We start from the raw sequence: 25608 nt of genomic DNA, 5'->3' as shown, positions 1-25608 counted from the left end.
TTCAGAAAATGTTCAAGATGACGTCGTGACTCGTGAAATCGTCGCTCATAGTTTAGCCATAAAATTTGATTTTCTTATTTAAAAAGAAAATACTAGCTAAATCGATGACGTTTCTGAATTTTTGAGATGAGGATTATTTATTTGTATTTTTATCCATCGGACTACTGTTCTCATCTTGAGTGATTTTTCACAACGTTTCGGTCGATGTATCCTCCGACCTTCTTTGCAAAGATCCGTGGTGGTGCCTGCACTAGTACTGAGGAAAAGTGATATTCTCCTGAAGGCTGAAGGCTCAATCCTCAGTGTGGACGACAAAAAAAAAAAAAAAAAAAAAAAAAAAAAAATATATATATATATATATATATATATATATATATATATATATATGCAAATTACTTAGGACCTCTATCCAATTATGGCTGACGGAACAAGAGCACGCTATCCCCGTGAACTAAATAAAGGGTTCCGCCCACATTCCTGAGTTCGACAGAAACATTCCCGAGTTCGGCATAATAAATCTGAAGAAGGTCGGAGGTTGCATCGACCGAAATGTTGTGAAAATCACACTCAAGATGAGAAAAGTAGTCCGTACGTGATTTTTGGTCACGATATTCTTTTCCTCGCGAGTACGTTTATCATACAGTTTTTTTTTCTTTATTTATTTCTGTTTTATTGATAGAAGAGGATGGTTCTGGACAAGCACTCAGTGTTCATACGTGTTGAAACTCTTTGTCCGACAAATTCTTTTGTGCGAAAGAGAAAATTTTACTGTTCTTATGAAAGAAAAGAAAAATAAGAACGGTAAAATTTATTTTAGACAGTAGAAACAATAAGAAAAAATGGAGAGGAAATAAGCGAAGATAACAAAAAGAATAACCAGAAGAAAATAAAAACGATGGAAAAGACAGAGCGATAAAAGAAAGAATACCGAAAGAAAAAAAAAGAGTGAAATAGCAACATGAAATAAAGAAAAAGAGAGAATGATACAGGAACACGAAAGAAAGAAAGGCAGAAGAAAAGCAAAAATAAAGAAAGGCAGAAAGAAAGAAAAAAAAAGAGACAGAAAAAGAAACAGAAAATAAGAGGAAAAGAAAGAGAGAGAGAAGCTAAATCTATGTATGACTCGTTTTGATTGGCTATGTTTGTGTTTGTATCCGTTATTTTGATTAGTCAGAAACTGTCAGCGGAAGCCTCTGATTGGTCAATTCCATTTCGCATGGTCGAACGAAATCTGAAACTCTTCAGAAAACGTGCGCAACAAAAAACACGACCGCTCTTTTTGGGGGAGGAGAAAAGAAAAAAGAAAAAAAACAACTCAAACATTTTGCATCCTTGTTTTCTCCTTTCAACCTTTAGATCACCGTCGATGGAGAAAATCATATTCTTTGGAAAGGAATTAAAATTACTGAAAACATCTCTGGACTTGATCGGAAACGCACTCGGTAAGATTTTATTTATTTTGGCTGAAAGTACCTACGTTGGACGAAATTCTTCTTTCTTTTCTTTTTTTTTTTGCCGGCATTTCGCTCTTCAATGGTGATACCACTTGTTTTGTTTTGCGATAAAATTCAAACCTTAGTATTTGTTTATTTTAATTGTGAAAAAAAAAAAATACAAAAAAGTGTAATAACAAGGTTTCTTTGGCGCGTGTGTGTTTTTTTTTTTTTTTTTTTTTTTTACGACCTGCTCCAGCGTAGTATAACCTCCACCACCACCCCATGTTAAGAACGGCTTTCGAGGTTGGGGGGGGGTTGTTCCGAAAGCCGTTCTTAACATGGAGAGTTTAAGGTGTTTATAATATGCTGGGACCCGTCGTAAAAATTTATATTTGTTTAATATAATTATTTATAGGAAATAATTATATATTTACTCACGTTACGTTCACCCCTAACAAGACATATCGCTATTTGGGACCATACCTAGAAACTAGGAGAGATTAACAAGATGTTTGTTTACGTTACATTTAAACTTCTGCATATCAGTACAGCCAGGGAAGCAGGTAGCAGGAAGCGAATTCCAAAGTTTAGCTGTTCAGGGCAAGAAACTATTAGAATAGACAGCTTTCTATTCTGGTCTTTGTTGCTATATTCACGACTTTTCAGTCGATGTAAACTCCGACCTTCTTTAGGTTTCTATGTTCGAAAAGATATATACGAAGAACGATGTAAATATGAGGTGAGGAGATAGTAGTCCGAATAATCAAAATTATAACCTCTCTAAAAAAACAAACAAAAAAAAACTCCCAAGTCTTGTCGTGTTTTCGAATTTTAAATAAAAATACTTGAAAATAAAATTCAATACAATTACATTTTAAAGAAAAAAACTTGCTCTATTGACAATATTTATTTTTTAGAATTGCTTAACCTCTGACACAATGTCACAATCAACCCACGTGACTAAACTGTGAAACTGATCACAGTCTAGTATCTGTTGGCTTAGGATGTCGTTTTGAAAACGACTCGTTTTCCTATTTCCGCTCGAGACGTTCTATTTCACAGATGAGTACAAGTATTGATGGGACTATGTGTGTGTGTCAGAATGTTTGTTGTTGTAAATAATGATTTATAATTTGTATTTTAGGAATTACGAATCTCGTTTGGTTGTGACACTTACAACGTTTCAGTCGATGTAACCTCTGCCCTTCTTCAGGTATGCTCAAAATAAGAGTTATCGTTAAGATTCGCAGTCTCTTGTTTACAAAGGCTTTTGCAGTCTTAACAATAGACGCGTTTTAATCTACAAATGACCAACAATGGGGTTTGTTTTACTATACAGATTCGAAAACAGTTGTCAAAAAACAAGTATAGAAGTATCTCATTAAATCATTTCTCTCTGATAGGCTCAAGAGTGGTGGTTGATGGGCAGAAATCAGAGGCCCACAGTATTAATGCTGGATTGCTGGAGTCCCTCAGGGGTCCATCCTGGGCCCACCTCTTCCTGATTTACATTAATGATCTCTCAAAACACATACTTAAATCATTCGTTGACATCTATGCTGATGACACGACCATCTATGACAACACATCAAAGGCCGTAAATGACAATGTTCTCGCTGATTCTCTCTCCTCTGATCTTGAGCACGTGGTACAATGGGGAAAGAGGTGGCTGGTTACCTTTAATGCATCTAAAGCCAAGCTCTTCTCTTTACATCATCAACGCTCTAATCCCATCTGGCATCAATTGAAATGGATTGGCTCTCGTCTAGAGGAGGCCTCATGTTTTGATAAGCTTCTGGGTTTAACCTTTACTCCTGATCTAAAATTGAACACATACATAAAGTCTGTGGCCAAAGTCGCTGGGAAAATGGTAGGATCCTTCTACCACTCCAGAAGATATCTCACTAATGATGCAGTTCTCTATATAAAAGCCAATGCGTCCAAGGATGGAGTACTGCTGCCACATCTGGGCAGGAGCTGCTAAAAACAGCCTATCCTGCCTTGACAGAGTATAAAATAGACTTCGTGGCTTAGTGGGGGATGCTCTTTTCTCTTCTCTGCAACCTCTCTCCCACAGAAGAGACGTTTGCGAGCCTATCTTTGTTTTATCGTTATTTCCATGGAAAGTGCTCGTCTGAACTCCAATCTTTGGTCTCCCCTCGCCAATCTTTGGTCTCCCCTCGCCAATCTGTCACGAAAAACACCTGTCTAGCTGAAACCACTGTCAATAATTTTCCCCACTCTTTCTCTGTGCCTAAATCAAAACGTAGATTCCATAAACAAAGCTTCTTTCTTAGAACTGCATACCTGTGGAACTGGAACTCTGTACCGCTTGCCTGTTTCACTCCTGACTAAAACTTGGATGTCTTCAACTTCAACATAAACAAATTCCTGACGAACCGCCCCATTAAGTAGGACCCTTTATCAAATCTCCAATACTAATGATTACTACGATACTATCCCATTGATTACTGTACACACAATAACCCTTATCCCCGAGTGGCTTCTGGGCCTTAATAGGTGGTGACGTACATGTAAAAATACAATAAATAAATGTTATCAAAGGCAAGATAAGTTACTTTCTACCTAACTAGATAAGTTTTTAGTGTTTTCATTTAATGTAAAATGTTTATTCGTTTTTCGAACCGAATAATGTTGAAGACTGCCGGCGAACAAGAAAAGATGATTGCGGTATTTTTGAAAACTCAATAGTCACTTCAAAATAAGAAATAAAACAAAATGGTGTTAGAAACCCACCGAGTAAATGTTACACTGACATTTATTGGATGGGGTTCTAACACCATTTTGTTTTATTTCTTATTTTGAAGTGACTATTGAGTTTTCAAAGATATCGCAACCATCTTTTCTTGTTCGCCGGCAGTCTTCAACATTATTCGTTTTTCGAACCGAATAAACATTTTACATTAAATGAAAACACTAGAAACTTATTCAGGTAGGTAGAAAAGTAACTTATCTTGCCTTTGATAACATTTATTTGTTATACTATTAAGTCATCCATTCATCCATAGATTAAAATTTGCCTCACGTCAGGAACGCAGAAAGCTTTTGTAAACAAGGGAATGCGAATCTTCATGATAACCCAAAGCAGCAAACAAGAGTTGTTTTTTTTCTCTTTTTAAATTAAGCGACACACACACACACACACACACACACACACACACTATATATATATATATATATATATATATATATATATATATATATATATATATATTATTTATTTATACAAAATGTTATTCGTCAGCCGATCAACCTAAGATTTACTTATATAACCATTTATTAAATTTGACATTAAAACTCAACATGGTTATCTTTAAGTTTCGTCACCCGGTGTTTTCAAAGGTTTTGCACGAAGCTGTCGTGTCGTCTGCAAAATGAAACGAGTTTTTTTTTTTTTTTCAACTTTTATTTTTATTTTATTTATTTTTTTTTAATAAACAAAGGAACAAAAATTGATAACCCATTTTTTTGTTTGTTTGTTTGTTTTAAAAAAATACAACTTAAAATAAAAATGAAAGCAAATTTTTATTTTCCATCTTAATCACCTTTAAAATAGTGACTGCTGTAGATTTTCGGGCATGCTGAAAACGAATATCGCATTTAAACTTGCCGCAAACAAGTAACTTTCCGGATATTAAGCAATGTAATTCCTTAACTTAAAACTGGTGGCCAATTTTGTACGCGCATTTTTTTTTTTTTTAATAATAAATTCAGTAATTGCTCGGCCCCCAAAATCAAGCGATTACCATTCCTGTAATGACCCGGTCCCTGTGGGTTTTGCGGTGGGAGTTTAATTCTGTATAGTTAGGAGGTCCACCGTCCCAGGTTTTGCCTTCTCTCTTTGAGAAGTGTTTAGTTCATTGTTAATCGCCTGAGGCGCTCTACCGGGGAATGCTGACGGTGCTGTCCAGGTACTTTTTTTGCAGAATGCCTCTCGTCTGGGGCGTGGGGGCGCTCTCAATCCCACTTTCGACCCTTGTGTCACAGTTCTTGTAGTGAGAGAGGACAATTTTTTTTTTTTTTAATTATTTATCGAAGTTACGTAATAAGGAGACGCACATGTGATATTGTGTAACGGTTTTTGAGGTTCTCAAGTTTTCAAGTCGAAGTATTTCAGGTAAAAACAAAAAAAAAAAAAGAATTCTTTAAACTTTCTTTAATTCAAATAATTTAAATTTTTTTGTTTCATCCCATTTTCGAAATTATTTCTGTAGCAGCAAAATTAGGCATGAAGTGATTCTGCGTGCGCGTGTGTGTATAGTTTGGAATCCCGCTCCCTCAATTATGGGACTCGTTGGACGGATCGGGTGTAACGTTTGCCATGATATGACCCGTCAGCATTTCCCGACAGAAACGCCTCATGATAAACCAAGCTTTTCCCCTTCTAAAGGAGAAAATGCCTTAAAGGATGATCTCCTAGGCTCAAATATTACCATAATCTCGATTCACACGTTGAGGCCTCAAGTCGGACCCCTGTAGTGTGCCAAAGTTGATCAGGCAAGAATAACTATTACTACACTTTAAATTATTTAATTGCAAAGAAACAAAAAGGACGAAATAAATTTTATAAGTTAAACACACTGTCATTAAGTGTAGTAAGGGACGTCGTTACTCGGGTATTATTTCACTTTAAGGCCCGTCTCACGTTCGTATATAACAAAATGCTTTTTGTAGATTTCGATGTGCTAAAAACGAATCTGTAAACCGTTTCCGTCGCAAAAAAAATAGTTTTCATGATATGAAGAAATTACTTTTTCGAAAAGTGGGTGATCACCTTTCCATGTAAATTTAGCTTAAAATGAACACCCACTTTCTGCCCACCTGAGAGAGGGGGCATTTTTTGTGTATTTATTGGCTAAAAAGTTTTTTGTTTGATTGCGTTTGCACAGTATTAACCCCCTGAACTGTGGGACTATTTTCCATTTCACAGCCTAGCCTTTATTTACGCCACGCGCGAGCATAAACGAAGGCTGTTAAATATGCAATCGCGTACCAAACTGCCTTGTCACAGTGTAGTATTGGCGAAAATTTAAAATTAGACGAAAAACAAGTAGTTTTCCAAATATTAAACCATATAATTCTGTTATGTTATCACGGGTGGTCAATTTGTACGCGCAAGCGCGCGCGATCATCCACTTTTCGAAAAAGTAATTTCTTCATATCATGAAAACTATTTTTTTGCAGATTCGTTTTTAGCCCACCGAAATCTACAAAAAAAAGAACATATTGTGTTATATACGAACGTGAGACGGGTCTTAATGTAAAATTTTACCGTTACTCGTAACTAAACGCTTTCTGACCCAATCATCCAAGAAGCACTGTTTTTTTTTTTTTCACTTTTTCATTCTTTACTGTTAGTATTCGCCACAATACCACATTTACTTTACTTATTACTTATTTACTCTATTGATTAAATCAGACCGGTCGAGTTGAGGCAATTTTTTAGGTTAGTTTGTTTTCTGTATCAGGTATGATCCTGGTCAGTTTGGAGGTTCACCTTCCCAGGTCTTACCTTCTCGTGTTGGTTTATTACTAATCGCCTGAGGCGCTTCTACAGGGAATGCCGACAGGGCTGCTCAAGCAATTTCTGTTCGCCCAGAGTACTCTTCTTTTAGGGCACTAGCTTGTCAAATCCCATTTGCATGACATTGCGTCACGTCCTTTCGTTGCGGAAGGAAGATAAGACCTTTTCGATTATTCTACTAAAAATATCACCAATGTTTTAAAATCAAACGGGTCTCTGTTTACTTACCTCACCACGAGGGAAGAGATAGATACAAAGTCGGTTTTTAAGGTGGGGAAAATCCAGCTGCATAAAATGGGCTCTTCACCAACGACAGAAAAGATGAAGGGTATTTTATTTATTTATTTATTTTTTATTACTTACGTTCGCCCCGTAACAAGGCATATCGCCACTTGGACGTAAGGGGACCATGCATAGGAAAGATTAACAAGATGTTGGTTTACATTACATTTAAACTTCTGCATATCAGTACAGTCAGTCAGGAAAGCAGGTGTAAGCAGAAGGATTTGCAACAAACACAAGCAAGAGCGAATTCTCGCGGCTGGAGATTTTGAACAGAAGGGGAATTTCAAAGTCTAGTTTAAGGGAAGAAATTATTAGTAGAAAACTTTCTGGCATTAGGGACCTCAACAGTGAAGGGGTGAGATTTTGTTACTAAACGGGTTTGTTGGGGATATGTACATTGAGAAGTTCATCAGAGCACATTCCATTAAAACATTATAAAGTATTATCTCTAATTGGGAGTGTCTCAAGTAGAAGCAAAAGAAATAGGGATGATGCAGTTATGGGGTGGATGGTATCATTCAAAGATTAAAAAAACAAAACAAAAAAAAACAAATACTACACTGTGATTGTTACTCTAAGTGCCTAAGTGTTGACCTAATGTTGTTATCTACCCCACCTCCACCTGCTCAGGTGTCCGCACTGTCACAAAGCCATCAATCTCTTAGCCAGAGGTGTTTTGTTCTGTTTGCTGAAATATAATGCTGTGTAATTCCAGTAGGTTCACCCTCCTGGGTTTTGCCTTCTCACCCTTGGAGAAAGCGTTAGTTTCAGCCTTGTTTTTCAAATGCCACTTTTCCGACCTTGTGTCATATCTTACCGCCCTGGGAGAGTGAGATAAATCTCGACTTGCCCCATTTCACGAGTGCACTCTCAACCCCAAGAAAAAGACGGAGATCGATTTTTAATATGCCCTCCCCCTACTCATCTTCTGAATCTTAGGATTTCGGATAAACTGTGAGAAATTTTCCACGTACAACCGCCATATTGGTTTAGGCCGTCTACATGCTTTGTAAGCCGGTCTGTCATTGGTTTAATTTGAATGCGCCAAATCTTGTCTTGGCGCCAATTTGTATTCATGTATTATTTTTTCAGTCTGAGAATGAACATGGGAAACAGCAGACTCATAACAGCGGCACTCTGTCCAGAGTGCCAGATTTTACCTTCTTGGACACCAAACAGTGGGTGAATGAAGGACATTTCTCTAAATACAGAGACAACATAATTGCTGAACTTATTCTACCCAATGAGAATATTCTACTGTGGTCGGTATGATATATTTGATTATAGGAATTTATTCCTATTTCTTCCAGAGACTACGAGGTCTCAAAATATGCCGTATTGGGCGCCAACATTCACACCATGTTCACCATGTACGACATGGATCCTTCTAAAAGGAAACCCGAACTAACATTCCCACAGAGGAATCAAACTAAAGGCTCCATGCGTATGGATAGCAAATTCAGCCACTGTTTTTGCAAAGGACTTACCGTGACCAATGAACTTTCATTTCTGATACATCTTGAATAAAATTTGAGTTTTAAAGGTATGGCTTTGTGCAATTTCATTTGCTATCTGCAGGGAGGAAATTGGTCGTGTGGGAAAGAAATTTCTTACACTCATTTTTATTGCAAAAACAAGCAGAATTTTTAGTTTTATCACAAAAAAAAACAAGCTATTCTCGTTTTGTTGCAAACAATTCGTTAAGATTTTCGTTTTTTTTTTTTTTTTTTTTTTTTTTCAAAAAAAATTCTCATTTTTAATGCAAAACATCTAGAATCATTATTTAATGCAAACGCTAGTAAGATATAAATATATTTGTACATTCTTGATTTAAGACGAGCAGAATTTTATTTTTTTCTTAATTTGATCAGATTAATGATAAATATTTTTTTTCTGTTTCGTTGAATCTGAAATGTAATTGTTTCGTTAAAGTAACGCATGTCTCAAAATCTATAAGATAGTAATAAGTTTCGTTTGGCGATATGTTGCATTGTTGCACTCCTAAAAAAAAATAAACATAAGTAAAGAAATTTGAATTTCTTACGTTTAAAGTTAGATAATAATTTGACCTTGATATTGGGTCTAGGTTGCTAGTGTATCGTAATTGCATTTTTTCGAATTTAAGATCCCATGAGGATCGTGTACGTTTTATAATTGAGAAAAAAACAAAAAAAACTTCGCTTCAAACAAAAAAAATCAACCTCGCAGTATTTAACCGTTAATGATTCTTTCGCAATTTGAATGTTAATTGTAAAAGTAACTCCTTGAATGTGTTACATGATTAATTTAAATTGAGATTGCTAATATTTGATTTGTATTTATGACTAGCGGGGGGGAAGGGGTACCCGGCGTTGCCTGGGTGTTTGTAGGTGTGTGTAGGGGGGGGGTATAAGTAATAACCCTGAAACGATGTTAAAAAATCGGAAAAACCAAATAAAAAAAAAAACAAAAAACCGCTGTGTGTATGGGGGGGGGGAGTAAACTAAAGAATAAGCGAAGTAAAAAAAAATAAAGAAACGTTGCCCGCGTGTCTAAAGATGTAAAAGAAAAAAAATAGTTTTGGTCGTGAGGCTGGATTGAACCCGGAACGCGGAGGTGAAACTAACTCCAACCATTTAACTGTTTAGGCTAAGAGTAAGAGGAATTGATTATAGTGTTAAAATAAGGGTTATAAAGCGAGTGAAAGAGGTTTGATTGACAGATAGCCACTAAATGCGGGAGCGTTACGAGATGACGTAGTAGTATTTTATTTTTTATTTAATTACGTATTTCGTTTCCTGTCTAGACATCTCTCTCTCTGTTTGCGTTTGTGTATGTCTCTCTCTCTCTCTCTCTCTTTCTCTCTCTCACTTAGTCTTCCTTACTCTAAAGACTGGAAAATGGCGTCTGGCTGTTTTTTGTAAAAACTTCGATTGTTAATATTTTTTGTAAGCGTATTTTTTTTTTCACTTCACATTTTTGGCTTGTTATTTTTCGTTTAACTATCGTATCTAACTATTTTGAATGTGCTAATAACTTTGGTAACGTTGCCATAGCGTAGTTCATAGTTTAGCTTGTGTAAGGGTTAATTTTTTTTTTACCGATAACATGTTTTTTTAAATTCAGACTGCCATTAGAGCTTGCTGATTAGAGCTTCACGTGACATGACTCAGCGGGTTTTAAATACAAGTTGACCCAAAATAAACGGCCCCATGTATACTTTATGTAGAAGAGTTGGCGCCCGTATTTTTGGGGGCAGTTATAAATCGATTTAAAAATATGTAATGTTTAACATTAAAATGTTACTTTTTTTTGGGACCCCCCCCCCCTGCAGAAAATCGATCAGTTGACGCACTTCTGATGGTCCTTTTGGGCTAATTTTTTGATATTTTTCGTCCGGAGGGTGGGGCTTTAATATGATACCAAGTTTGTGAATTTTTTTCCAGCGGTCAAAAGTTTTTAGCAGACACACAAACATACATACATACATACATACATACATACATACATACGTTTTCGCTTTTATATATATAGATGCCATGTTTTAATGTATTGTGTGTAGATTGTTGTCATTTTGCAAATGAATGTGAATTGAAAATTTATTAAAAAAAAAATCTTAAGGGACAGGAAAGAGGTTAACCCCCCCCCCTCCTAAGTGTTAGGCATTATTAGTAGCTCAGGAATTTCGATTTTGGTTATAATTATATTATTCAACTATTCGTAGAGCTTAGCCTAAATTGGGCTTTTTAATCACTGGTGACAATGTTCGTCGGCATGTTTATTTATGATTAAATAATTCCGTTTGGAATATTGACGATTTCGCCATCTTAGTATTGCAGATAACTATATCTGTTATTTTAATAATAAAATTAGTGGGAAGGAAAGAGCTTAATCCCCCCTCCTCGTTTTTTACATAAGTCTGTTTAGAATAATATTGGCAGTTTCGCCGCATTACTATTGCAGATAATTACATGTTATTTTATTAACTGTGCTCGAGGCATGAAAGATGGCCCTAAAATAGCTAATGTCTAAAGGTGATGCTAAAAGTTGAGGTGAAGTGGTTGGAAATTAATGACCCTTCGCCAGAATTTTTCAAATCCCGAGAAGCGGTAATTAGAGGATGGTTAAGTGACCTAGATGAATTGATAGACCAGATTCTAATCAAAACTCCAGAAGAGGAGAAACTTCATCTTTGCGAGGTTTCAGTGAGATTTTCTTCAGAAATAGAAGAAAAATTGCTTTCATTAAAATTGAAATTAAATATGTCTCAAGTTATGCAAGCTTCGATGGTTATGCGTGTCAAAATGCAATTGAATTGCCCGAAATTTTCCGGCATGTCCACAGATGATGAATTTTTGTTCAGAACATTTCTGAACAAATTCGAATTTTGCACTGACAGTTTAAATAAAGCTGACAGATTATTAGTGTTGAAATCGAAACTAGATGGTGATGTGTGCGCATAATCTCTAGTCTAGATATAACCGCAGATAATTATGATATAGCCCTAAAATTGTTAAGGGAAAAACATTTGAACCCTGATTTGATTAAAAATCAGGTTTTAGAGGAAATTATTCCTCCTCCGTCGGTTATAACGGATTTTAAAAATTTGAAGTCGTTTCTCGAAAAAGTTGAGAAATTTGACTGAGCTCGACAAGTCCTATGAGATTGATTTTTTTTTTGCTGAGGGTAGCACCGCAGGGGCAGTGATAGCTCACATAATATTTGCTAAGTGTCCTAATGCCATTAGAAGAGAGTTGATGAATAGAAGTGGAGGAAGATACCCTTCACTAAATAATATTATGTTGCATGTATTTGAAGTAATGGAATACCTATTAGTCGCCCCGCTCGATGTTCGGCAGGAAATTTGCGTGCCAAAAATGGCGCCTTCTTCACCCAAGAAGAAAGCCAAGATGGCATCTTCTTCCCCACGTGAAGGGGGGACCACTTTATCTTGTAAACTGTGCCAAGCTACAGATCATTCAATCAAGAACTGTAGTAAGTTTCATACCTTCGAAGCAAAGTGTCGAAAAGCTAAACTGTTAAATTTATGTACTTGGTGTTTGGGTGAGCATGCAGTCATCTTGTCGTGGTAGTAAGGGTTTTTCCTTACCCGTGTGCAATGTGTGGATTGAGAACCCATTTTACCATCATGTATCCCAAAGGAAATACATCCTTTGATGGCCAAACAACATATCCTGAATCACAGAATAGTATTTTTCCTGTCATCAGAATATCTATGAAGGCACACGGACGACTGGTATATTTCTTCTGTTTAATAGATACTGGGTCACAACATTCGTTTTTCACCCAGGAGATTCTCAGTAAATTGTGTTCTGATAAACCCATAAACCACAAGAAGGTTAATATGGCGGTGAACACGCTGATCGGGAGTGATTCCTTAAGATTGAAGGATTACTATATATCGATCAAATTAGGAAATCAAAATCCCTTTAAATTTGTGGCTTTATTCTCCCAAAATTTAAATTTAAAATTTGAAGTGGATAACTTCGGTAAAGTTGTCAACAACTTATCTCAGGAAGGTTTCCGGCTATATCCCGGATATAAGAATTTGAATGGAACCCAATTTATGGGGATTATTGGATTGGACCTTCTGAGCAAGTTAAATAGTCTCAAGCTAGTTGAGTGTCTTAATGGAAATGCATGGCGACATGGAAAATTCATAATTCCATTTGGCAAGAGCCGACATTTTTTAAAACAAGATTTGAATGAGGTAGAATCGCCTCCCTTCAATTATATAGTAAAATTACTTCCTCAATCCAACAGTTATTTGATTGAGTCTGTGCTAAATCCGACATTCTCTTATGAGATCTGTTTGAAGCCTTTCTTTTCCGAGTCCGCGGTCGAGCGTGAGGTTGAGACATTGCGCTGTCTCGATTCATTAGGCATTAAAGAAGATGCTAAGTTGTCGGCTGTGGACAAGAAAAAAATAGGAGAGTTCAAAAACTCTATCGTATGGGAGGAGGGGAAATGTCACGTAGACTTACCGTGATATCATGACAGGATCCCACTGGTAAACAGTAACTTTGTGACTTCCTTAAAGGTAATGGACAGAGTGGCAGAGTCCTTAGAAAGGAAGGGAATGTATAATGAGTACTTGCAAGTGTTTGAGGATTATGAGGAATGTGGAATAGTGGAGCAGTTTTTCGTCCCCCCTGGGAATTATGAAGATTATATTTGGGTTCCACATAGACCCGTTATTAAGGAGATAACTGGAGTGACAACAAAAATTTGCCCCGTATTCAACTGCTCCCTAAAACGTCGAGAGGGGATGTCAATTAATGACGCTGCCTACATGGGCGTGAACTTATCTGCTAATTTATTGGATTTATTGCTGGGATTCAGGAAAAATAAATATGTCCTTCTTGGTGAAAGGCCTTTTTACAAATTCACCTTAAGTTGAAAGAGGATAATAACAGATGTTGTTTTTTCCTTAAAAAAGGTGACAAATTATGTACTTATAGGTACAAAACAATTATATTTGGGTTCAACGCTAGTCCCTTCATTCTGAACTTCATTTTGAAATTCCATGTGGAAAAATACGCAAAGGATGCAGCATCGCATGCTATTTCCAACAATTTTTATGTGGATAATCTTGTCACTACCAGTTGTGACGGAGAGTCCCTACTTGCTATTTATAACAATGTTCGTAGCAGACTGTCAGAGGCAGGCTTCGATTTATGATCCTGCAATTCTAACTGTTCTGAGATACAAGAAAAAATGTTGGAGGATGAAACTATTTCTTCTCCCTTCCCAGCCTTTGAGAAGGTATTGGGTTACTTATATGATCCTGTGCGGGACACGTTCAAACTTTCTCCCACTTTATTGGCCCATGAGGTTAATACCAAATGAGATTCTTTCGCAAATATCATGAGTGTATGACCCTTTGTCTATGCTACTCCCCGTCATGATACAGGGAAGATCATCGTTAGTTCGATCTGGAAAAGCAAGTTGTTGTGAGATGAGCAGATACCCGAAGAACTCCATAAGCTGTGGCAAACCCATGCCAAGGACTTAAACGATTTGGAGAAGTTTGAATTTCCCAGACGTGTATTGTCAGAAAATCAGTCTGTTGAATTTATCTGTTTCTGTGATGCGTCGAAAAACACGTACGGATTCACCCTGTATGCGAAACAGGGAGTGAATTGTTCTCTGTTGTTCGCAAAGGCCAGAGTGGCCCTTATTAAGGGGAAGTCACTTCCCACTTTGGAACTATTGGCCATGTTTTTAGCTCTTAAGGTAGCCCCCTCAAGTTTTAGGTGCTCTGGGGCCCCTTAATATTGATAATTTTTTCGTGATGTCTGATTCCCAAGTTGCCCTCTTGTGGGTCCTCAATGGTAAATGATCCAAGAAAAATATATTCATTGAAAACGGGATCGCAGAGATCAAAAATTTTTAGATATTAAATTTGGCGTTCTACCAAAATTAAAATGTTTTTTCATTGGGAAATACGGTAGATCTTTTGACTAGAGGTATCAATACTTCTAAATTTTCCCAGTTATTCAGTTTCTGGATGTATGGCCTGGAATGGCTCCATAGAGATGGCATTGTTTGGCCAATCTCACCCTTACCTTGTCTAAACGAAACTAATAAAAAAAATAGTATCATGTTTGTACTCTCAGGAGACTCATCCTTCTGAAAATACCTTCCCGTTTGATATTACAAGGTATTCCAGCTTATCTAAGGCAATCAGCGTCTTAGAAAAAGTGTTGAGATTTTATGAGTTGTTACGTCACCGTAGTGCTGACAATTTTGATAGGGCCAAATTACTGCTATTTGCTAACATGCAAATGGAGGCTTTCTCTCAGGAATTAGGTTACTTGAAACAACCATCCGGGAAACTGCCTCCCCCTAGGGTAAACTGCCTTGGGGTTATTTCTTGATAAAGATGGGTTAATTAGAACCAGAGGTAGGATACAGAATTCTTATATTCTGCCATTTGAGGTTAAGTTTCCTCTTTGTTGGGAAAATATCATTATTTATCAAAACTGGCGATTATGGAAGCTCATCTTAACTGTTGCCACATGGGGGTTAATTCAACCCTCAGTAAGTTAAGGCTGTCTGGAGTTTGGATCCCTCATGGGTGACAAGCCGTAAAAGCCTTCGTGCGTACTTGCACTGTATGTAAAAAAAATAAATGCTCTGCCTTGTAAGGCATCTGCAGGGTCGCTCTTACCTACTCATAGGGTGAATTTGTCCGCCCATTCAAACAAGTCGGTGTGGATTTCACCGGTCAATTTTTTATTAAAGTTGGAGTAAGTTAAAATGTACATATTACTCTTTACATGCATGAGTTTGCGTGCAATTCACTTGGAATTATTACCGGACATGAGCACCTGCTCTTTTATGCTGGCCTTTGTAAGGTTTACCAATTTATTTGGTATCCCTACGCATGTATATTCTGATAACGCGAAATCCTTTGTTGCGTCCGGATTATTGTTATCGAATGTGCTTGAATCGGACGAGGTGAAGGAACAATTTAAATCCATACACATCATCCATCGAACAATTCCCCTTTACTCTGCCTGGCAGGGGGGTGGAGCCTGGGAGAGACTTATTAAAACTGTCAATGTTTGAGGAAGCTGTTGGGCAGAAGAAAGTTGGATTATTTTGAATTTCTGACTGCACTTTCTGATGTGCAAAAGGCAATAAATGACAGACCCCTCACTTATATTGTTTCTGCCGACAAAGACTTTAGTATTTTAACTCCGAATCATTTTCTTCAAACAGGATATCAACCTCGTTTGCTTATTAATAATTATGATGCTGAATTATGTTCTGACCCCCAAATAGGACTGCATTATTACATTTCCTCGAAATGAGGAATAAATTTGTTGAAACATTCAATCGTATCTGGCATAATGATTATCTCTTATCATTAAGAGAAGTTGATGCCAAAATCGGGAGCAATTGTGCCTCCAAGTTATCTGTTGGAGAGATAGTACTTATTAAGACTCCCAACAAAACCAGACAATTCTGGAATCTTGGTAAAATAATCAAATTACGGGAAATGACAATAATGTTCGTTCCGCGGTTGTTCTTAAGGATGGGTGCGAACAGGTCCATTCCTTAAAAAATCTTGTACCCTTGGAAATTAAGGGTAACGATGATATTGCATCAACTGAATTTAAAGAAGGAGGTCCCTTTTTCTGTCCAACCTGTTCTGTTCCTAATGATGGAACATCGCCAATGGTGTGCAGCGATTCTTGTGACAGCTGGTACCATTTTATCTGCGTAGGAGTTAATCATCAAGATACCTTAGGGGAGTGGTTTTGTAAGGATGAAGCTACTCAGGTTGGTCCATATAGTGGAAATTAGCTAATGTCTGGATGCATGAAAAGTTGAAGTTTACACTGGAGATTGACAACAGACAATGGCACACATATATTAATATTAAAAAAATTATTGAATTAAAGTTGTAATTAATTTGTATTGTGAAAAAGTAAGGATCATCCATTACTTTTTTCTCTCCTCCTTGGCAGTGTAATATTAAGAAAATTTACTGAATTAAAGTTATAATTTTGAATCTCAATTTGAATTTTCAGCAAATAACCATATTAATTTAATAAATTTAACTGAACTAGATATATTGAACTTATAAAATTGTCTAAGTTAAGAGTTATGCTTATTGGATTAGCTTGTTATTTGTCATTTATCCGACCGTTTATTAATTAACTTGTATTAGGAAAAAAGTAATAATTATCCATTGCTTTTTCCTCTCCTCCTTGGCAGTGTGTAAGAAATTTTCCATGTACAACCGCCATATTGGTTTAGACCGCCTACATGCTTTGTAAGCCGTTCTGTCATTGGTTTAATTTGAATGCGCCAAATCTTGTCTTGGCGCCAATTTGTATTCATGTATCATTTTTTCAGTCTGAGAATGAACATGGGAAACAGCAGCACTCTGTCCAGAGTGCCAGGATTTTACCTTCTTGGACACCAAACAGTGGGTGAACGAAGAACATTTCTCTAAATACAGAGACAACATAATTGCTGAACTTATTCTACCCAATGAGGATATTCTACTGTATTCGGCATGATATATTTGATTATAGGAATTTATTCCTATTTCTTCTAGAGCTCACAAAATATGCCGTATTGGGCGCCAACATTCACACTGTGTTAACCATGTACGACATGGATCCTTCTAAAAGGAAACCCGAACTAACATTCCCACAGAGGAATCAAACTAAAAGCTCCATGCGTATGGATAGCAAATTCAGCCACTGTTTTTGCAAAGGACTTACTGTGACCAATGAACTTTCATTTCTGATAAATCTTGAATAAAATTTGAGTTTTAAAGGTATGGCTTTGTGGAATTTCATTTGCTATCTGCAGGGAGGAAATTGGTCGTGTGGGAAAGAAATTTCTTACAAAACATTGCCGCAATGCCCCACTGCTCCAGTCAAGGATGATTTTTTTACCTTCGTCGGCGGAGAAGAAAACAGATACTACATACACTTCGATCCTAGCAAATTTGGATCAAACTAATCGGATACTATTTACTTCCCTAAAACACTAAAATCCACAAAACAAAAACCCATGGATCTATGGCGTAACGGTTGAGGCCGTTGTTTAACAATCGGTTATTAGTGACGCCTTCTGTAAGGTTGAAAGTTCAATCTTTACTACAGACGATAGTAACCAGAAATAACACCCCAAAAAATAACATTTCTATCCAGAATGAAAGGTAATCTCAAAGATCGACGGTCTAAAGTTTCTTCAAAATTTCAAATAAAATTATGACACTTGAGAGCATTTTGGAATTAAAATTAAGGGTTTGTATTACTGTACACATAGATTCGAAAAAGTTGTCAAAAACCAAATATATAACAAATAAATGTTATCAAAGGCAAGATAAGTTACTTTTCTACCAAACTGGATATATTTTTCGTGTTTTTATTCAATGTAACATATTTATTCAGCTCGAAAAAATACAGTGTTTACCGATGTATTGGAAAATTCAAAATGGCGTCTGATTCTCTCTTTAACACAGTAAGTTTGGGAAAAGGTGTTATAAATAAAAAACTATACAAAATACTATTAAAAACCCGCCGAATATATGTCAACCTATGTCACGGTAACATATATTGAGCGAGTTTTTAACAGTATTTTATCTGGGTTTTTATTTATAACACCTTTTCCCAAACTTACCATGTTAAAGAGAGAATCAGACGCCATCTTGAATTTTCCAACACATCGGTAAACACTGTCTGTTTCCGAGCTGAATAAACATGTTACATTGAATAAAAACACGAAAAATATACCCAGTTTGGTAGAAAAGTAACTTATCTTGCTTTTGATAACATTTATTTGTTATATATTTGTTTTTTGACAACTTTTTCGAATCTGTGTACAGTAATACAACCCCCCCCCCCAAAAAAAAGTTGGCGTCTCGTAAGATTCCATTTTGTGAAAATCACGATTCTTGTAACAGATTTCAAACGTATCTTTCTTTCTATTTTTGAGGGTATTATAATCGCTTAATATTTATTTCTAATCGATATTTCTAAGGCTCTCCGTAATATGAGCAAAGGTAAAAAAATAAAAAAACGATTTGCCACTAACTGCTAGTGTTTCAATGGGGAAAACGTGCCAGTTAGCCTTTTTTTCTTCTTCGAATTAGTTTTTTTAACCCATGAAAAGCAAAACAATGAACACTCAATGTTTACGAAATCATTTGAACACGAAATCGTAATAAATAGGAATTAAACACAATGAAGTATGGTGCAAGTAAGTTTTAATTTCTGCTTATAGATCACTTTCCAATCTTAAAATGGCACGCTTTTTTTTTTTTCGTAATATAAATCGTGTTTTATGTAAATATGTAAATGAAACTAACCCTACTTTTTCTTTTTTTTTTTTTTTTTTGATATTAACGACCCCGCCCCCTCTTAATTTGTTTCCTCATAACGGCATAATAATAATAATAATAATAATAATAATAATAAACACTGATTTGGGTTGACACTGAATAATCCGTTGATGTATCTTGTGTAGTTTCTGAATTATACATAAAATACGATTTTATTAATATTTGTACAAACATGAAGTTAAATGCCATAATTTAAAGTCGGTTTTATTTTTAGGTATGTTTTGTTTTTTTTTTTTGTTTTTTTTTTATATAGAATCGTTCCTGTCTCTAAACCGGCATAAGAAAACTGTTTGGAGATGGGAGTGATTCTATAAAAAATTACGATCTTTATTTTTGAAGTTGACACATGTGTACGTTTTCAGCGTCCGAAATTTCCTTTTCAAGAAATACGTCTAATGTTTATACCATGATTCGATTTATAATTTTACATTTCAAAACAAAAAGTGCAAAATAGTTAACAGTCGATAAATTGGAAAAAAACAATACGATTTCTTGATTGTTAACTATTCTGCACTTTTTACCACATTGTATTCCAAGATGTAATAATAAAGTAAGAAAGTCGCATTCCTGACTAGGAGTATGTTGATACTATACGGCATGTTTTGGCATGCCCATGTTTTCTGTCCGATCAGTGAATGAGAACTCTTTCCCAACTGCGGCAATTTTTGTGTCTCAATCCAGACTGCCTTTTTGGGAACTTGGATTTTCCCCACCTTAAAAACCGATTCTGTCGTTACGGGATCGGTTTTTAATGTGGGGAGAATACCCTCTCTTGGAGAGACTAAAAAGAAGACTATTAAAATCGGTACTTGTGCATTTTTGGTACCATGCTGCTTGCTGCTCTGCTGAAATAATGTTATTTTGAAAGCCGTTCTTAACATGGAGAAGGAAGTGTTTTGTAACTATTATGTCGTTCCACCTAATGATTTAATTTAAAAAAGCGGACCTGTACGAGAGTGCCCCCCCCTCCAAATGCGTGTTTTTCACCTTTCATTTTTTTTTCCGATTATCTTAGATTACAAACTTAATCATATTATCAGAAAAAAAATTGAAAAGAAATAAATTTAATGACTTTTAAGAAGGGGTTTCACTTTCTCGTTATATAATGTTCTAATCACGTGACACGTCGGCAAAGAAATAAACAGTCAGATAGCAAGGAAGTAGAACATTATAACGAGAAAGTAACCCCCTTAAAAGTTATTAAATATATAATTTTTTTCTGCTAATATTATACGACGTTGATACGTAAGTCTAATCTATGATTCTATGAGGAAAAAAAAAAAAAAAACTTGTAAAAACACGCAATTTTAGGGGGTAGGCACTCTCGTACAGGTCCGCCACAGAAAAAAAAAAAAATATATATGGTGAAACTTGAATTTAATCCGGAAAAAAAAATGATAATTTAAAAATAGCGTGGTATCAAAAATGCAGAAGCACCCAAAAATATTCATAAAGATTATATTTAATCCAAAAATTAAAAAAAAAAAAAATACAGAAGAGTTAACGCTTGCGATTTCGTTAAAAAAAAAAAAAAAAAAAAAAAAAAAAAACTCGTAATTTATATAAAAAGCATGAGAACGAAATTCCCTACAAAAGCCGTAGGACGGCTTTTGTAGGGAATTTCGTTCTCATGCGTTTAAGTATTAACGTGAAAACGATTTGTAAGATTTTTTAACGACATAAAATCTACTAGAAATTGTTTCCAGGTGTTAAAACGCGTAGGTTTGGAAGAGAATTTCATTGTAATGCGTTTTATGTAATTTATGTATTTATTTATGTCAAAAAGTTATTGGGTACTAAATATTTTGTATATATATATATTTTTTTTTTTTACCAAATTGCTTTACTTAAATATGACTTAAAATAATAATATAGTTTTTTTGTTGTTTTTTTTTTTCATCGGACTACTGTTCTCATCTTGTATGATTTTCACAAGATGAGAACAGTAGTCCGACGAATCCAAATAATACGAATAACCAATCCTAATCCTCATCGCAAAAATTCAGAAACGTCAAAATATTTTTTATAATAATTAAATTCTTTTACAATAATTCCGTTAATTTCAATAGTCAATCAAATTGCATTCTTACAGGCGGTGTGCCGGTGTACCCCCAAATATGTCCCAGTACTTTCTTCATATTTTTGTTTAGATAAACTGCAAGAGGGCCCTAAATTTTAGGCTTAATTTTGTTCAAATTCCGTAATTAATCTTTTTTGTTTATTATTTAAGTGAATTTGGGACACTGAAAACGTGCTTTTAATTCATTAATTTTTTGTTAATGAAAATTTCTAATCAATATCACATCACGAGGATGCTGGATGTAACTTTAATCAATTTTGACCTTTTCTCCATCTTTTTTTCCGGAACAGAACGGAAAGTCATCCCCCGAAACCACGAGGGAGGTCGTCGTCGCGTGAAAACAACCACGTGTAAAAATCGCGAATTCCAGTTTTGAAATAAAAAGACCTGATGCAATTCTAGTCGGTGTATATTTGTTGCAGTTACTGCACCAGCACCATACATAACACTAACCTTATTATTACTAAATTATATACCAGTATATTTTAGTTATAATAATTAACTAGCTATCCGACGTTACCCGGGAATCGTTACTTTCATTTTTGTTTCGCGTTTTGTTTTCTTTTCGTATGTAAGTTGATGAATGAATAAAAATTAAGATTTTGAAAGTTTAATTGAAGCAATCTTTAAGATTACTGTTTCTATTTCACTTCCGGTTTTCCTTTTTATGTTAAGAATGTTTTTGTTTTTTAAGGTTATTTAGAAAAGTCCTTTTTAACATGGGAGGAGGTTCCTTTGCGTACTTTCACCGCACAATTTATTAAACAATATATACAGTAAGCAATCAATTAAAGTGAAGGAGCAACCGGAAGTGAAGTGAAAACAGCAATCGTTAAGATAACTAAATTCAATTATGATTCTTTGATCATTTTTGATCATTAAATTAATAATTGAACCAAGTTGTTAGGACCACGACAAATCTACGGATTATTAAGTTATTGTTGCTTTAATCTCCATTAAAAACGGATTTGGTGTAAATTACTTTCAAAAGAGGATTTGCTAATAATTTTAAAGCCAGTTTAAATGACTTCCTATTCAACAATTTAAAGGCTTCTAAAACTCTTTCAGGTTTCATAGTGCCATAGAAATATTTTAAAAATTTACAAATGAGAATGGCGTTTATTTTATTATTTTTTTTTTTTACAAAACTGAAATGCATTCTAGTTGATTTAATTTCGTAATTAAATTTTAAAAAATAGATTTAAAAGAATTATTTTACGCTATTGCGTTTTTTTTTTTTTTTTTAATTTCAATGAATAGCTAAATAAATAAAATGCGAGCATTTTGTAGTAGGCAACAACACCGTGACATTTATTGGGTGTATTTCTACCATTATTTTATTTAATTTTGTAGTTTTGAGCGATTATAGAGACTCCAAAGATGAATCTCACGTTGACTACTTTTCTTTTTCTAACCTAACATTCCGCATCGTGTCTCGAAGTAAATAAACGTTTTAAAACACGGGTGTTTATGCTCTTACCGCAGTATTTTTATTTATTTATTTTTTTTTTAATAGTGTTTTCAAGTTATATTCACGTTTTACGATTTTTTTTTTCTTTGATTTGTTAAATTGTTAGGTGAAAGTACAGAATAGTTGCAAAACACCCCCTCCCTAGGTTAAGAATGGCTGTCTAAATGTTACTTCAACGCGGTACAATAAGTGCATAAGTACCGAAACAAATGAAACCATTAAACACTTATCTAGTTCGGTAGAAGAGTAACTTATCTTGCCGTTAATAGCATTTTTTGTTGTATATTTGTTTTTTCTACAAAATGCCCCCAAAATGAAAGTCTCAAAGAGGCGTGAAACACGCACACATATAGACACAAGTAGTTATGCAATTTTATTAAAAACGAGAGAGAAAACCTGTATCTCTCGTATATTCAACTTTAACTTTAAATGATCCGAACGAATGGCGCATCTTGTATCGATTTTCATGCCGATGGCCTATATTGTTTACAATCGTTAAAATCTTTCTTTAGAAGATGCTTGCATTGGGTGCTCGTTCTTTTTCATGGAAATTTGGGGTTTGTTTTACTGTACACATAGATTCGGAAAAGTTGTCAAAACCAAATATATAACAAATAAATGTTATCAAAGGTAAGAAGTTACTTTTCTTCCAAACTGGATATATTTTTCGTGTTTTTATTCAATGTAACATATTTATTCAGCTCGAAAAACATTGTTTATCGATGTATTGGAAAATTCAAAATGGCGCCTGACTTTCTCTTTAACACGGTAAGTTTGGGAAAAGGTGTTATAAATAATAAACTAGACAAAATACTATTAAAAACCCACCGAATATATGTCAACTTATGTCACGGTAACACATATTGAGCGAGTTTTTAACAGTATTTTGTCTAGTTTTATATTTATAGCACCTTTTCCCAAACTTACCGTGTTAAAGAGAGAGTCGGTGCCATTTTGAATTTTCCAATCGGTAAACACAGTATGTTTTTCGAGCTGAATAAACATGTTACATTAAATAAAAACACTGAAAAGATATCCAGTTAGGTAGAAAAGTAACTTATCTTGCCTTTGATAACATTTATTTGTTATATATTTGTTTTTTGACAACTTTTTCGAATCTGTGTGCAGTAATACAAACCCGAAATTTGTCTCCCTTTTCCCTTTTTATCTTGGTGGACCCCTTCATAACTATTGGTCATAAGACAATCTTCTATTTTTCACTAATATAAATTTTGAGGTTTTAATAATCAAATAAATATTATATAATTAAGCTTTATTTTTAAATGAAAACTAATTTAATGCAAATAAAGTATTCTACAACAACTATAATAATTATGATAATAATAAGTAATAATAATAATTCTGTGGACCCCCAGAAATATTCCATGGACCCCTAGGGTCCATGTGGACCCCGGTTGAGAACCCTTGCACTAGACAAATAAATATTGACATGACAATAGCGACTGTCCCAAAATACCCCTTTTCTTTATTTAGTAGAAAATAAAAAATAATAACAATAACGATGCTTACGTGGAATAGTTGGTTGGTTGTTTTTGTTTTACGGCATATCAACCCTTTTCGGGTTATTTAATGCCGAATCCAAAGATTCGGAAGAAAAATTGTTTTAATAGAATATATTTGTTGTTTTCACGTCGGTTTCTATTTAACTCATAGTTGGGACCCTAACAGGTACTACCACTCCGGGTCAGAGTGGACCTGGGAGCAATGGTAATTAAAGGGTGGCTCCACACTCCCCAAAGCCCACAAGCTGGGGCCTCACCACTAAGGTCATATCCAGGACCCCCATTGAGGGACTTTTACCCTCTGCAGGGGGGGGGGGGCAGTCGGCGTATTCTAATGTCCCACCGACAGGGCCAACGTGGAGTAGTATTCCAGGAATACGGACCGTGCTCTTTTTAGGTAGGGTTTTTAAGTTAAATTCGATTTTTACGATATCTTTACTATACTTTTTAGGTGAAAGTACAGAATAGGTAAAGTAAAAAAAAAAAAAAAAAAAAAAAAGACCCCCTTCGCATGTTAAGAATGGGTTTCTAAATAACATTTCAGCACGGTCCGTATTCTGCATAAGTATCAAAAAAAATATTCAGATATAAAATTCGGTTTACATGTTGGTTCAATAAGCACCTCCAAAAGTCACCACAGAATTACCCCCCCCCACTATGTAAAACGATATAACTTTATTATAAATTAATATTATCAATATAACTTTTGTATCATTTAAAAGAAGAGCAAAATAAACTAGTAATAATTAAAAAAAAAAATTTTTCATCGAACTAAAATAATGAAATTGCGAGACGAAAATCGTGTTTACATAATTGGCGCTTTAAAATAACGTTCCCATGTAGTAAGCATTTCGAACGTGAAAACATACCCGTGTTTAATAAATCTAGCAAAAATCGATAAGGTATGGCATAAAGGCCTACTTCACAAGATTTCCAGCTACGGTATAACTGGAAATGTTTTCTCAACCATTAAATTATTTCTCTCTGATAGGCTGATAAGAGTATAGGCACCGCCAAAACTGGGGGGGCAGGTCAGTACTTTTTGACGGACGGTCTTTTTAAAAATCTACCAAAAATCAGGTAATTATCCGATCAATACGAAATTTTCAGCGATTATTAGGAGAAGAATGAACTTTATAACAGTGTACTTATTTTTCATAAACGATATTTATATATATATATTTTTTTGCTTACAAAACCCCCCCTTGTTTTGAAGTGGGAACAAATATGCTTAAAATAATCATCTGAAACTGAACAAAACATATTGTGTTGTTGTAAGGGACAGAATTATAGATTTAAAAAAAAAAAAAAAATTGTTTGCATACCTTATTTTGACGTCTGAATATCAGAACTTCGATTGTGTTTAATTATCCCGCTTTTGAGTTTTGAAGTGTGA

At 35.1% G+C, this 25608-nt stretch overlaps 1 long non-coding RNA gene across 2 annotated transcripts in view; it reads left to right on the top strand.

The window, feature by feature from the left end:
- Positions 1-17565: 17565 nt before the first annotated feature.
- Positions 17566-25608, top strand: part of LOC145297724 (uncharacterized) — a 229286-nt gene continuing 221243 nt past the window's right edge. For both annotated transcript variants that reach the window (XR_013870316.1, XR_013870315.1), the window contains exon 1: positions 17566-18996. This is a non-coding gene — a long non-coding RNA (uncharacterized LOC145297724). The remainder of the gene's footprint in view (positions 18997-25608) is intronic.

Source organism: Euprymna scolopes, chromosome 18 (assembly GCF_053919585.1).
Source record: "Euprymna scolopes isolate OS-2025 chromosome 18, ASM5391958v1, whole genome shotgun sequence".
NCBI classification, from domain to species: Eukaryota; Metazoa; Mollusca; class Cephalopoda; order Sepiida; family Sepiolidae; genus Euprymna; species Euprymna scolopes.
This window is presented reverse-complemented; position numbering and strand designations above follow the sequence as displayed.